Source organism: Hemiscyllium ocellatum, unplaced genomic scaffold (assembly GCF_020745735.1).
Source record: "Hemiscyllium ocellatum isolate sHemOce1 unplaced genomic scaffold, sHemOce1.pat.X.cur. scaffold_2670_pat_ctg1, whole genome shotgun sequence".
In the NCBI taxonomy this organism is placed as follows: Eukaryota; Metazoa; Chordata; class Chondrichthyes; order Orectolobiformes; family Hemiscylliidae; genus Hemiscyllium; species Hemiscyllium ocellatum.
In genome coordinates this window covers 55,588-69,152 of record NW_026868159.1, presented here as the reverse complement: position 1 = coordinate 69,152, position 13,565 = coordinate 55,588, and the positions used below count along the sequence as shown (strand labels likewise).

The window sequence follows — 13,565 nt, the reverse complement described above, 5'->3', positions numbered from 1 at the left end:
TAGCGAAGCCTTGACTGCGATCTGCAGCAGAGCTCTGACCATGTGCTCCCAAACTTGTTGATAAAAGCCCGAGAGTGAGGGGGGCAAGCCATTCACCCAGCAAGTCCACACTCAGCCTCTGATGAGCATCCCATCCAGGCCCAACCACTATCCTCTCAGCCTGCATTCCCAAAGCCAATCCAGCGAACCTGCACATCTTTGGGCTGTGGGAGGAAAGCAAAGCACCCGCAGTAGCCCATGGAGAGAAGGTGCAAACTCGACACAAACAGAAAGCCAAGGGAGGAATCAAAGTCAGGTCCCCGATGCTGCGAGGCAGCAGTGCTACCCACTGAGCCACCATGCCAGCCCCAGGAGATTCTCAGCAGGTTTTCAGCCATTGTGTCTGTGCTGTCTGTTTCAGGGAATTCAGCTTTAATCCTGCAGATCCCAAAAGAGCTGCGTAAGGCGACACCTCACCCTATCAACTGAATGCAGATAAGCAGTTGTTGGCAAAGCAGATTAAGGACAGACAAGGAAGAGTCAGACACCCCAGATGGGATTTGAACCCAGAACCCCTGGCTTAGGAGGCCAGTGCCTTATCCATTAGGCCACTGGAGCTGCACAGTTGCATGCAGCATGGCAGACTTTAAATACTGCGCCCTGACCTCTCATTGTGTGTTTTTGTGGATTTTCTCCTCTCAATGCACTGTGAGGATCCAAGATGGTGGTGATCTCGGACGATGGTGTTGCAGAGCTCGGCACCACAGCACAAGCGCCCAATCCGTTCCATCGCGATATCCTAGGAGTCTGAAAATGTTGTGGAGTCCCAGGACATTGTGAAAAATCAACTTTCCTGCGTTTCCTTCGTCCAGAGATGTTGAAGACGGATGGGGCAGTGTCCGAGGCCAGGCCCCGGCCCAGCCTGCAGGATCCTTGGGCTCGATTGCCTACCAGGCCTGGCCAAATCTCGCGCGATCTTGGTTAAGCAGATAGAGGAGAAGCTGGCCCCGATCTCTATCGTGCTGCAGAAGCATGAACAGCAGCTGGGAGACCTGGAAAAGAGGACGGATGAGGTTGGACACAGAGGCACAGCGGTGGAAGCTGATACCGCTTCCTCTAAGGATAGGATCCAAGCATCGGAGGCTGAGGGCTGACCATACAGAGGTTTATAAAATCATGAGGAACATGAATAGGGTAAACAGCCAAGGTCTTTTCCCTGGGGTGTGGGAGTCCAGAACTAGAGGGCTTAGGTTTAGGGTGAGAGGGAAAAGATATAAAAGAGACCAAAGGGACAACATTTTCAGGCAGAAGGTGTGGTGTGTGTGTGGAATGAGCTGCCAGAGGAAGTGGTCGAGGCTGGTACAATTACATCATTTCAAAGGCATCTGGATGGGTATACGTATAGGAAGAGTTTGGAGGGAGATGGGCGGGTGCTGGCAGGTGGGACTAGATTGGGTCGGGATATCTGTTCGACCGAGGGTGTGTTTGTGTGCTGTACATCTCTATGACTCGATGACTGGAAGTGTCAGTCTGAGTCAATCCGTTGTCTAGCTACGGGCAAGGTGACTCCATTGGATGATGTGAACCCAGCTGATGACCCCTTTGGCCAAAGCTAGAGAACATTCTGGAAGATCAGGGAAAAGAAGGATATGAACACACACCTGGATGCCAGTCCCTTAGCGAAGCCTTGACTGCGATCTGCAGCAGAGCTCTGACCATGTGCTCCAAACTTGTTGATAAAAGCCCGAGAGTGAGGGGGGCAAGCCATTCACCCAGCAAGTCCACACTCAGCCTCTGATGAGCATCCCATCCAGGCCCAACCACTATCCTCTCAGCCTGCATTCCCCAAAGCCAATCCAGCGAACCTGCACATCTTTGGGCTGTGGGAGGAAAGCAAAGCACCCGCAGTAGCCCATGGAGAGAAGGTGCAAACTCGACACAAACAGAAAGCCAAGGGAGGAATCAAAGTCAGGTCCCCGATGCTGCGAGGCAGCAGTGCTACCCACTGAGCCACCATGCCAGCCCCAGGAGATTCTCAGCAGGTTTTCAGCCATTGTGTCTGTGCTGTCTGTTTCAGGGAATTCAGCTTTAATCCTGCAGATCCCCAAAAGAGCTGCGTAAGGCGGACACCTCACCCTATCAACTGAATGCAGATAAGCAGTTGTTGGCAAAGCAGATTAAGGACAGACAAGGAAGAGTCAGACACCCCAGATGGGATTTGAACCCAGAACCCCTGGCTTAGGAGGCCAGTGCCTTATCCATTAGGCCACTGGAGCTGCACAGTTCCATGCAGCATGGCAGACTTTAAATACTGCGCCCTGACCTCTCATTGTGTGTTTTTGTGGATTTTCTCCTCTCAATGCACTGTGAGGATCCAAGATGGTGGTGATCTCGGACGATGGTGTTGCAGAGCTCGGCACCACAGCACAAGCGCCCAATCCGTTCCATCGCGATATCCTAGGAGTCTGAAAATGTTGTGGAGTCCCAGGACATTGTGAAAAATCAACTTTCCTGCGTTTCCTTCGTCCAGAGATGTTGAAGACGGATGGGGCAGTGTCCGAGGCCAGGCCCCCGGCCCAGCCTGCAGGATCCTTGGGCTCGATTGCCTACCAGGCCCTGGCCAAATCTCGCGCGATCTTGGTTAAGCAGATAGAGGAGAAGCTGGCCCCGATCTCTATCGTGCTGCAGAAGCATGAACAGCAGCTGGGAGACCTGGAAAAGAGGACGGATGAGGTTGGACACAGAGGCACAGCGGTGGAAGCTGATACCGCTTCCTCTAAGGATAGGATCCAAGCATCGGAGGCTGAGGGCTGACCATACAGAGGTTTATAAAATCATGAGGAACATGAATAGGGTAAACAGCCAAGGTCTTTTCCCTGGGGTGTGGGAGTCCAGAACTAGAGGGCTTAGGTTTAGGGTGAGAGGGAAAAGATATAAAAGAGACCAAAGGGACAACATTTTCAGGCAGAAGGTGGTGTGTGTGTGTGGAATGAGCTGCCAGAGGAAGTGGTCGAGGCTGGTACAATTACATCATTTCAAAGGCATCTGGATGGGTATACGTATAGGAAGAGTTTGGAGGGAGATGGGCCGGGTGCTGGCAGGTGGGACTAGATTGGGTCGGGATATCTGTTCGACCGAGGGTGTGTTTGTGTGCTGTACATCTCTATGACTCGATGACTGGAAGTGTCAGTCTGAGTCAATCCGTTGTCTAGCTACGGGCAAGGTGACTCCATTGGATGATGTGAACCCAGCTGATGACCCCTTTGGCCAAAGCTAGAGAACATTCTGGAAGATCAGGGAAAAGAAGGATATGAACACACACCTGGATGCCAGTCCCTTAGCGAAGCCTTGACTGCGATCTGCAGCAGAGCTCTGACCATGTGCTCCAAACTTGTTGATAAAAGCCCGAGAGTGAGGGGGGCAAGCCATTCACCCCAGCAAGTCCACACTCAGCCTCTGATGAGCATCCCATCCAGGCCCAACCACTATCCTCTCAGCCTGCATTCCCCAAAGCCAATCCAGCGAACCTGCACATCTTTGGGCTGTGGGAGGAAAGCAAAGCACCCGCAGTAGCCCATGGAGAGAAGGTGCAAACTCGACACAAACAGAAAGCCAAGGGAGGAATCAAAGTCAGGTCCCCGATGCTGCGAGGCAGCAGTGCTACCCACTGAGCCACCATGCCAGCCCCAGGAGATTCTCAGCAGGTTTTCAGCCATTGTGTCTGTGCTGTCTGTTTCAGGGAATTCAGCTTTAATCCTGCAGATCCCCAAAAGAGCTGCGTAAGGCGACACCTCACCCTATCAACTGAATGCAGATAAGCAGTTGTTGGCAGCAGATATTAGGACAGACAAGGAAGAGTCAGACACCCCAGATGGGATTTGAACCCAGAACCCCTGGCTTAGGAGGCCAGTGCCTTATCCATTAGGCCACTGGAGCTGCACAGTTCCATGCAGCATGGCAGACTTTAAATACTGCGCCCTGACCTCTCATTGTGTGTTTTTGTGGATTTTCTCCTCTCAATGCACTGTGAGGATCCAAGATGGTGGTGATCTCGGACGATGGTGTTGCAGAGCTCGGCACCACAGCACAAGCGCCCAATCCGTTCCATCGCGATATCCTAGGAGTCTGAAAATGTTGTGGAGTCCCAGGACATTGTGAAAAATCAACTTTCCTGCGTTTCCTTCGTCCAGAGATGTTGAAGACGGATGGGGCAGTGTCCGAGGCCAGGCCCCCGGCCCAGCCTGCAGGATCCTTGGGCTCGATTGCCTACCAGGCCCTGGCCAAATCTCGCGCGATCTTGGTTAAGCAGATAGAGGAGAAGCTGGCCCCGATCTCTATCGTGCTGCAGAAGCATGAACAGCAGCTGGGAGACCTGGAAAAGAGGACGGATGAGGTTGGACACAGAGGCACAGCGGTGGAAGCTGATACCGCTTCCTCTAAGGATAGGATCCAAGCATCGGAGGCTGAGGGCTGACCATACAGAGGTTTATAAAATCATGAGGAACATGAATAGGGTAAACAGCCAAGGTCTTTTCCCTGGGGTGTGGGAGTCCAGAACTAGAGGGCTTAGGTTTAGGGTGAGAGGGAAAAGATATAAAAGAGACCAAAGGGACAACATTTTCAGGCAGAAGGTGGTGTGTGTGTGTGGAATGAGCTGCCAGAGGAAGTGGTCGAGGCTGGTACAATTACATCATTTCAAAGGCATCTGGATGGGTATACGTATAGGAAGAGTTTGGAGGGAGATGGGCCGGGTGCTGGCAGGTGGGACTAGATTGGGTCGGGATATCTGTTCGACCGAGGGTGTGTTTGTGTGCTGTACATCTCTATGACTCGATGACTGGAAGTGTCAGTCTGAGTCAATCCGTTGTCTAGCTACGGGCAAGGTGACTCCATTGGATGATGTGAACCCAGCTGATGACCCCTTTGGCCAAAGCTAGAGAACATTCTGGAAGATCAGGGAAAAGAAGGATATGAACACACACCTGGATGCCAGTCCCTTAGCGAAGCCTTGACTGCGATCTGCAGCAGAGCTCTGACCATGTGCTCCAAACTTGTTGATAAAAGCCCGAGAGTGAGGGGGGCAAGCCATTCACCCCAGCAAGTCCACACTCAGCCTCTGATGAGCATCCCATCCAGGCCCAACCACTATCCTCTCAGCCTGCATTCCCCAAAGCCAATCCAGCGAACCTGCACATCTTTGGGCTGTGGGAGGAAAGCAAAGCACCCGCAGTAGCCCATGGAGAGAAGGTGCAAACTCGACACAAACAGAAAGCCAAGGGAGGAATCAAAGTCAGGTCCCCGATGCTGCGAGGCAGCAGTGCTACCCACTGAGCCACCATGCCAGCCCCAGGAGATTCTCAGCAGGTTTTCAGCCATTGTGTCTGTGCTGTCTGTTTCAGGGAATTCAGCTTTAATCCTGCAGATCCCCAAAAGAGCTGCGTAAGGCGACAGGGAACACCTCACCCTATCAACTGAATGCAGATAAGCAGTTGTTGGCAAAGCAGATTAAGGACAGACAAGGAAGAGTCAGACACCCCAGATGGGATTTGAACCCAGAACCCCTGGCTTAGGAGGCCAGTGCCTTATCCATTAGGCCACTGGAGCTGCACAGTTACATGCAGCATGGCAGACTTTAAATACTGCGCCCTGACCTCTCATTGTGTGTTTTTGTGGATTTTCTCCTCTCAATGCACTGTGAGGATCCAAGATGGTGGTGATCTCGGACGATGGTGTTGCAGAGCTCGGCACCACAGCACAAGCGCCCAATCCGTTCCATCGCGATATCCTAGGAGTCTGAAAATGTTGTGGAGTCCCAGGACATTGTGAAAAATCAACTTTCCTGCGTTTCCTTCGTCCAGAGATGTTGAAGACGGATGGGGCAGTGTCCGAGGCCAGGCCCCCGGCCCAGCCTGCAGGATCCTTGGGCTCGATTGCCTACCAGGCCCTGGCCAAATCTCGCGCGATCTTGGTTAAGCAGATAGAGGAGAAGCTGGCCCCGATCTCTATCGTGCTGCAGAAGCATGAACAGCAGCTGGGAGACCTGGAAAAGAGGACGGATGAGGTTGGACACAGAGGCACAGCGGTGGAAGCTGATACCGCTTCCTCTAAGGATAGGATCCAAGCATCGGAGGCTGAGGGCTGACCATACAGAGGTTTATAAAATCATGAGGAACATGAATAGGGTAAACAGCCAAGGTCTTTTCCCTGGGGTGTGGGAGTCCAGAACTAGAGGGCTTAGGTTTAGGGTGAGAGGGAAAAGATATAAAAGAGACCAAAGGGACAACATTTTCAGGCAGAAGGTGGTGTGTGTGTGTGGAATGAGCTGCCAGAGGAAGTGGTCGAGGCTGGTACAATTACATCATTTCAAAGGCATCTGGATGGGTATACGTATAGGAAGAGTTTGGAGGGAGATGGGCCGGGTGCTGGCAGGTGGGACTAGATTGGGTCGGGATATCTGTTCGACCGAGGGTGTGTTTGTGTGCTGTACATCTCTATGACTCGATGACTGGAAGTGTCAGTCTGAGTCAATCCGTTGTCTAGCTACGGGCAAGGTGACTCCATTGGATGATGTGAACCCAGCTGATGACCCCTTTGGCCAAAGCTAGAGAACATTCTGGAAGATCAGGGAAAAGAAGGATATGAACACACACCTGGATGCCAGTCCCTTAGCGAAGCCTTGACTGCGATCTGCAGCAGAGCTCTGACCATGTGCTCCAAACTTGTTGATAAAAGCCCGAGAGTGAGGGGGGCAAGCCATTCACCCCAGCAAGTCCACACTCAGCCTCTGATGAGCATCCCATCCAGGCCCAACCACTATCCTCTCAGCCTGCATTCCCCAAAGCCAATCCAGCGAACCTGCACATCTTTGGGCTGTGGGAGGAAAGCAAAGCACCCGCAGTAGCCCATGGAGAGAAGGTGCAAACTCGACACAAACAGAAAGCCAAGGGAGGAATCAAAGTCAGGTCCCCGATGCTGCGAGGCAGCAGTGCTACCCACTGAGCCACCATGCCAGCCCCAGGAGATTCTCAGCAGGTTTTCAGCCATTGTGTCTGTGCTGTCTGTTTCAGGGAATTCAGCTTTAATCCTGCAGATCCCCAAAAGAGCTGCGTAAGGCGACACCTCACCCTATCAACTGAATGCAGATAAGCAGTTGTTGGCAAAGCAGATTAAGGACAGACAAGGAAGAGTCAGACACCCCAGATGGGATTTGAACCCAGAACCCCTGGCTTAGGAGGCCAGTGCCTTATCCATTAGGCCACTGGAGCTGCACAGTTCCATGCAGCATGGCAGACTTTAAATACTGCGCCCTGACCTCTCATTGTGTGTTTTTGTGGATTTTCTCCTCTCAATGCACTGTGAGGATCCAAGATGGTGGTGATCTCGGACGATGGTGTTGCAGAGCTCGGCACCACAGCACAAGCGCCCAATCCGTTCCATCGCGATATCCTAGGAGTCTGAAAATGTTGTGGAGTCCCAGGACATTGTGAAAAATCAACTTTCCTGCGTTTCCTTCGTCCAGAGATGTTGAAGACGGATGGGGCAGTGTCCGAGGCCAGGCCCCCGGCCCAGCCTGCAGGATCCTTGGGCTCGATTGCCTACCAGGCCCTGGCCAAATCTCGCGCGATCTTGGTTAAGCAGATAGAGGAGAAGCTGGCCCCGATCTCTATCGTGCTGCAGAAGCATGAACAGCAGCTGGGAGACCTGGAAAAGAGGACGGATGAGGTTGGACACAGAGGCACAGCGGTGGAAGCTGATACCGCTTCCTCTAAGGATAGGATCCAAGCATCGGAGGCTGAGGGCTGACCATACAGAGGTTTATAAAATCATGAGGAACATGAATAGGGTAAACAGCCAAGGTCTTTTCCCTGGGGTGTGGGAGTCCAGAACTAGAGGGCTTAGGTTTAGGGTGAGAGGGAAAAGATATAAAAGAGACCAAAGGGACAACATTTTCAGGCAGAAGGTGGTGTGTGTGTGTGGAATGAGCTGCCAGAGGAAGTGGTCGAGGCTGGTACAATTACATCATTTCAAAGGCATCTGGATGGGTATACGTATAGGAAGAGTTTGGAGGGAGATGGGCCGGGTGCTGGCAGGTGGGACTAGATTGGGTCGGGATATCTGTTCGACCGAGGGTGTGTTTGTGTGCTGTACATCTCTATGACTCGATGACTGGAAGTGTCAGTCTGAGTCAATCCGTTGTCTAGCTACGGGCAAGGTGACTCCATTGGATGATGTGAACCCAGCTGATGACCCTTTGGCCAAAGCTAGAGAACATTCTGGAAGATCAGGGAAAAGAAGGATATGAACACACACCTGGATGCCAGTCCCTTAGCGAAGCCTTGACTGCGATCTGCAGCAGAGCTCTGACCATGTGCTCCAAACTTGTTGATAAAAGCCCGAGAGTGAGGGGGGCAAGCCATTCACCCCAGCAAGTCCACACTCAGCCTCTGATGAGCATCCCATCCAGGCCCAACCACTATCCTCTCAGCCTGCATTCCCCAAAGCCAATCCAGCGAACCTGCACATCTTTGGGCTGTGGGAGGAAAGCAAAGCACCCGCAGTAGCCCATGGAGAGAAGGTGCAAACTCGACACAAACAGAAAGCCAAGGGAGGAATCAAAGTCAGGTCCCCGATGCTGCGAGGCAGCAGTGCTACCCACTGAGCCACCATGCCAGCCCCAGGAGATTCTCAGCAGGTTTTCAGCCATTGTGTCTGTGCTGTCTGTTTCAGGGAATTCAGCTTTAATCCTGCAGATCCCCAAAAGAGCTGCGTAAGGCGACACCTCACCCTATCAACTGAATGCAGATAAGCAGTTGTTGGCAAAGCAGATTAAGGACAGACAAGGAAGAGTCAGACACCCCAGATGGGATTTGAACCCAGAACCCCTGGCTTAGGAGGCCAGTGCCTTATCCATTAGGCCACTGGAGCTGCACAGTTCCATGCAGCATGGCAGACTTAAATACTGCGCCCTGACCTCTCATTGTGTGTTTTTGTGGATTTTCTCCTCTCAATGCACTGTGAGGATCCAAGATGGTGGTGATCTCGGACGATGGTGTTGCAGAGCTCGGCACCACAGCACAAGCGCCCAATCCGTTCCATCGCGATATCCTAGGAGTCTGAAAATGTTGTGGAGTCCCAGGACATTGTGAAAAATCAACTTTCCTGCGTTTCCTTCGTCCAGAGATGTTGAAGACGGATGGGGCAGTGTCCGAGGCCAGGCCCCCGGCCCAGCCTGCAGGATCCTTGGGCTCGATTGCCTACCAGGCCCTGGCCAAATCTCGCGCGATCTTGGTTAAGCAGATAGAGGAGAAGCTGGCCCCGATCTCTATCGTGCTGCAGAAGCATGAACAGCAGCTGGGAGACCTGGAAAAGAGGACGGATGAGGTTGGACACAGAGGCACAGCGGTGGAAGCTGATACCGCTTCCTCTAAGGATAGGATCCAAGCATCGGAGGCTGAGGGCTGACCATACAGAGGTTTATAAAATCATGAGGAACATGAATAGGGTAAACAGCCAAGGTCTTTTCCCTGGGGTGTGGGAGTCCAGAACTAGAGGGCTTAGGTTTAGGGTGAGAGGGAAAAGATATAAAAGAGACCAAAGGGACAACATTTTCAGGCAGAAGGTGGTGTGTGTGTGTGGAATGAGCTGCCAGAGGAAGTGGTCGAGGCTGGTACAATTACATCATTTCAAAGGCATCTGGATGGGTATACGTATAGGAAGAGTTTGGAGGGAGATGGGCCGGGTGCTGGCAGGTGGGACTAGATTGGGTCGGGATATCTGTTCGACCGAGGAGGGTGTGTTTGTGTGCTGTACATCTCTATGACTCGATGACTGGAAGTGTCAGTCTGAGTCAATCCGTTGTCTAGCTACGGGCAAGGTGACTCCATTGGATGATGTGAACCCAGCTGATGACCCCTTTGGCCAAAGCTAGAGAACATTCTGGAAGATCAGGGAAAAGAAGGATATGAACACACACCTGGATGCCAGTCCCTTAGCGAAGCCTTGACTGCGATCTGCAGCAGAGCTCTGACCATGTGCTCCAAACTTGTTGATAAAAGCCGAGAGTGAGGGGGCAAGCCATTCACCCCAGCAAGTCCACACTCAGCCTCTGATGAGCATCCCATCCAGGCCCAACCACTATCCTCTCAGCCTGCATTCCCCAAAGCCAATCCAGCGAACCTGCACATCTTTGGGCTGTGGGAGGAAAGCAAAGCACCCGCAGTAGCCCATGGAGAGAAGGTGCAAACTCGACACAAACAGAAAGCCAAGGGAGGAATCAAAGTCAGGTCCCCGATGCTGCGAGGCAGCAGTGCTACCCACTGAGCCACCATGCCAGCCCCAGGAGATTCTCAGCAGGTTTTCAGCCATTGTGTCTGTGCTGTCTGTTTCAGGGAATTCAGCTTTAATCCTGCAGATCCCCAAAAGAGCTGCGTAAGGCGACACCTCACCCTATCAACTGAATGCAGATAAGCAGTTGTTGGCAAAGCAGATTAAGGACAGACAAGGAAGAGTCAGACACCCCAGATGGGATTTGAACCCAGAACCCCTGGCTTAGGAGGCCAGTGCCTTATCCATTAGGCCACTGGAGCTGCACAGTTCCATGCAGCATGGCAGACTTTAAATACTGCGCCCTGACCTCTCATTGTGTGTTTTTGTGGATTTTCTCCTCTCAATGCACTGTGAGGATCCAAGATGGTGGTGATCTCGGACGATGGTGTTGCAGAGCTCGGCACCACAGCACAAGCGCCCAATCCGTTCCATCGCGATATCCTAGGAGTCTGAAAATGTTGTGGAGTCCCAGGACATTGTGAAAAATCAACTTTCCTGCGTTTCCTTCGTCCAGAGATGTTGAAGACGGATGGGGCAGTGTCCGAGGCCAGGCCCCCGGCCCAGCCTGCAGGATCCTTGGGCTCGATTGCCTACCAGGCCCTGGCCAAATCTCGCGCGATCTTGGTTAAGCAGATAGAGGAGAAGCTGGCCCCGATCTCTATCGTGCTGCAGAAGCATGAACAGCAGCTGGGAGACCTGGAAAAGAGGACGGATGAGGTTGGACACAGAGGCACAGCGGTGGAAGCTGATACCGCTTCCTCTAAGGATAGGATCCAAGCATCGGAGGCTGAGGGCTGACCATACAGAGGTTTATAAAATCATGAGGAACATGAATAGGGTAAACAGCCAAGGTCTTTTCCCTGGGGTGTGGGAGTCCAGAACTAGAGGGCTTAGGTTTAGGGTGAGAGGGAAAAGATATAAAAGAGACCAAAGGGACAACATTTTCAGGCAGAAGGTGGTGTGTGTGTGTGGAATGAGCTGCCAGAGGAAGTGGTCGAGGCTGGTACAATTACATCATTTCAAAGGCATCTGGATGGGTATACGTATAGGAAGAGTTTGGAGGGAGATGGGCCGGGTGCTGGCAGGTGGGACTAGATTGGGTCGGGATATCTGTTCGACCGAGGGTGTGTTTGTGTGCTGTACATCTCTATGACTCGATGACTGGAAGTGTCAGTCTGAGTCAATCCGTTGTCTAGCTACGGGCAAGGTGACTCCATTGGATGATGTGAACCCAGCTGATGACCCCTTTGGCCAAAGCTAGAGAACATTCTGGAAGATCAGGGAAAAGAAGGATATGAACACACACCTGGATGCCAGTCCCTTAGCGAAGCCTTGACTGCGATCTGCAGCAGAGCTCTGACCATGTGCTCCAAACTTGTTGATAAAAGCCCGAGAGTGAGGGGGGCAAGCCATTCACCCCAGCAAGTCCACACTCAGCCTCTGATGAGCATCCCATCCAGGCCCAACCACTATCCTCTCAGCCTGCATTCCCCAAAGCCAATCCAGCGAACCTGCACATCTTTGGGCTGTGGGAGGAAAGCAAAGCACCCGCAGTAGCCCATGGAGAGAAGGTGCAAACTCGACACAAACAGAAAGCCAAGGGAGGAATCAAAGTCAGGTCCCCGATGCTGCGAGGCAGCAGTGCTACCCACTGAGCCACCATGCCAGCCCCAGGAGATTCTCAGCAGGTTTTCAGCCATTGTGTCTGTGCTGTCTGTTTCAGGGAATTCAGCTTTAATCCTGCAGATCCCCAAAAGAGCTGCGTAAGGCGACAGGGAACACCTCACCCTATCAACTGAATGCAGATAAGCAGTTGTTGGCAAAGCAGATTAAGGACAGACAAGGAAGAGTCAGACACCCCAGATGGGATTTGAACCCAGAACCCCTGGCTTAGGAGGCCAGTGCCTTATCCATTAGGCCACTGGAGCTGCACAGTTCCATGCAGCATGGCAGACTTTAAATACTGCGCCCTGACCTCTCATTGTGTGTTTTTGTGGATTTTCTCCTCTCAATGCACTGTGAGGATCCAAGATGGTGGTGATCTCGGACGATGGTGTTGCAGAGCTCGGCACCACAGCACAAGCGCCCAATCCGTTCCATCGCGATATCCTAGGAGTCTGAAAATGTTGTGGAGTCCCAGGACATTGTGAAAAATCAACTTTCCTGCGTTTCCTTCGTCCAGAGATGTTGAAGACGGATGGGGCAGTGTCCGAGGCCAGGCCCCCGGCCCAGCCTGCAGGATCCTTGGGCTCGATTGCCTACCAGGCCCTGGCCAAATCTCGCGCGATCTTGGTTAAGCAGATAGAGGAGAAGCTGGCCCCGATCTCTATCGTGCTGCAGAAGCATGAACAGCAGCTGGGAGACCTGGAAAAGAGGACGGATGAGGTTGGACACAGAGGCACAGCGGTGGAAGCTGATACCGCTTCCTCTAAGGATAGGATCCAAGCATCGGAGGCTGAGGGCTGACCATACAGAGGTTTATAAAATCATGAGGAACATGAATAGGGTAAACAGCCAAGGTCTTTTCCCTGGGGTGTGGGAGTCCAGAACTAGAGGGCTTAGGTTTAGGGTGAGAGGGAAAAGATATAAAAGAGACCAAAGGGACAACATTTTCAGGCAGAAGGTGGTGTGTGTGTGTGGAATGAGCTGCCAGAGGAAGTGGTCGAGGCTGGTACAATTACATCATTTCAAAGGCATCTGGATGGGTATACGTATAGGAAGAGTTTGGAGGGAGATGGGCCGGGTGCTGGCAGGTGGGACTAGATTGGGTCGGGATATCTGTTCGACCGAGGGTGTGTTTGTGTGCTGTACATCTCTATGACTCGATGACTGGAAGTGTCAGTCTGAGTCAATCCGTTGTCTAGCTACGGGCAAGGTGACTCCATTGGATGATGTGAACCCAGCTGATGACCCCTTTGGCCAAAGCTAGAGAACATTCTGGAAGATCAGGGAAAAGAAGGATATGAACACACACCTGGATGCCAGTCCCTTAGCGAAGCCTTGACTGCGATCTGCAGCAGAGCTCTGACCATGTGCTCCAAACTTGTTGATAAAAGCCCGAGAGTGAGGGGGGCAAGCCATTCACCCCAGCAAGTCCACACTCAGCCTCTGATGAGCATCCCATCCAGGCCCAACCACTATCCTCTCAGCCTGCATTCCCCAAAGCCAATCCAGCGAACCTGCACATCTTTGGGCTGTGGGAGGAAAGCAAAGCACCCGCAGTAGCCCATGGAGAGAAGGTGCAAACTCGACACAAACAG

At 52.4% G+C, this 13,565-nt stretch overlaps 8 non-coding genes across 8 annotated transcripts; all 8 read right to left on the bottom strand.

Moving 5' to 3' along the window:
- Positions 1–524: 524 nt before the first annotated feature.
- trnar-ccu (transfer RNA arginine (anticodon CCU)) lies at positions 525–597 on the bottom strand. Its single transcript has one exon. It is a non-coding gene; the product is annotated as a tRNA-Arg (tRNA).
- Positions 598–2,182: 1,585 nt separating this feature from the next.
- On the bottom strand, positions 2,183–2,255 carry trnar-ccu (transfer RNA arginine (anticodon CCU)). The gene has a single exon. It is a non-coding gene; the product is annotated as a tRNA-Arg (tRNA).
- Positions 2,256–3,842: 1,587 nt separating this feature from the next.
- trnar-ccu (transfer RNA arginine (anticodon CCU)) lies at positions 3,843–3,915 on the bottom strand. Its single transcript has one exon. It is a non-coding gene; the product is annotated as a tRNA-Arg (tRNA).
- A 1,595-nt stretch (positions 3,916–5,510) lies between these two features.
- On the bottom strand, positions 5,511–5,583 carry trnar-ccu (transfer RNA arginine (anticodon CCU)). Its single transcript has one exon. It is a non-coding gene; the product is annotated as a tRNA-Arg (tRNA).
- Positions 5,584–7,171: 1,588 nt separating this feature from the next.
- trnar-ccu (transfer RNA arginine (anticodon CCU)) lies at positions 7,172–7,244 on the bottom strand. Its single transcript has one exon. It is a non-coding gene; the product is annotated as a tRNA-Arg (tRNA).
- Positions 7,245–8,831: 1,587 nt separating this feature from the next.
- trnar-ccu (transfer RNA arginine (anticodon CCU)) lies at positions 8,832–8,904 on the bottom strand. The gene has a single exon. It is a non-coding gene; the product is annotated as a tRNA-Arg (tRNA).
- Positions 8,905–10,492: 1,588 nt separating this feature from the next.
- On the bottom strand, positions 10,493–10,565 carry trnar-ccu (transfer RNA arginine (anticodon CCU)). Its single transcript has one exon. It is a non-coding gene; the product is annotated as a tRNA-Arg (tRNA).
- Positions 10,566–12,160: 1,595 nt separating this feature from the next.
- On the bottom strand, positions 12,161–12,233 carry trnar-ccu (transfer RNA arginine (anticodon CCU)). The gene has a single exon. It is a non-coding gene; the product is annotated as a tRNA-Arg (tRNA).
- Positions 12,234–13,565: the final 1,332 nt, after the last annotated feature.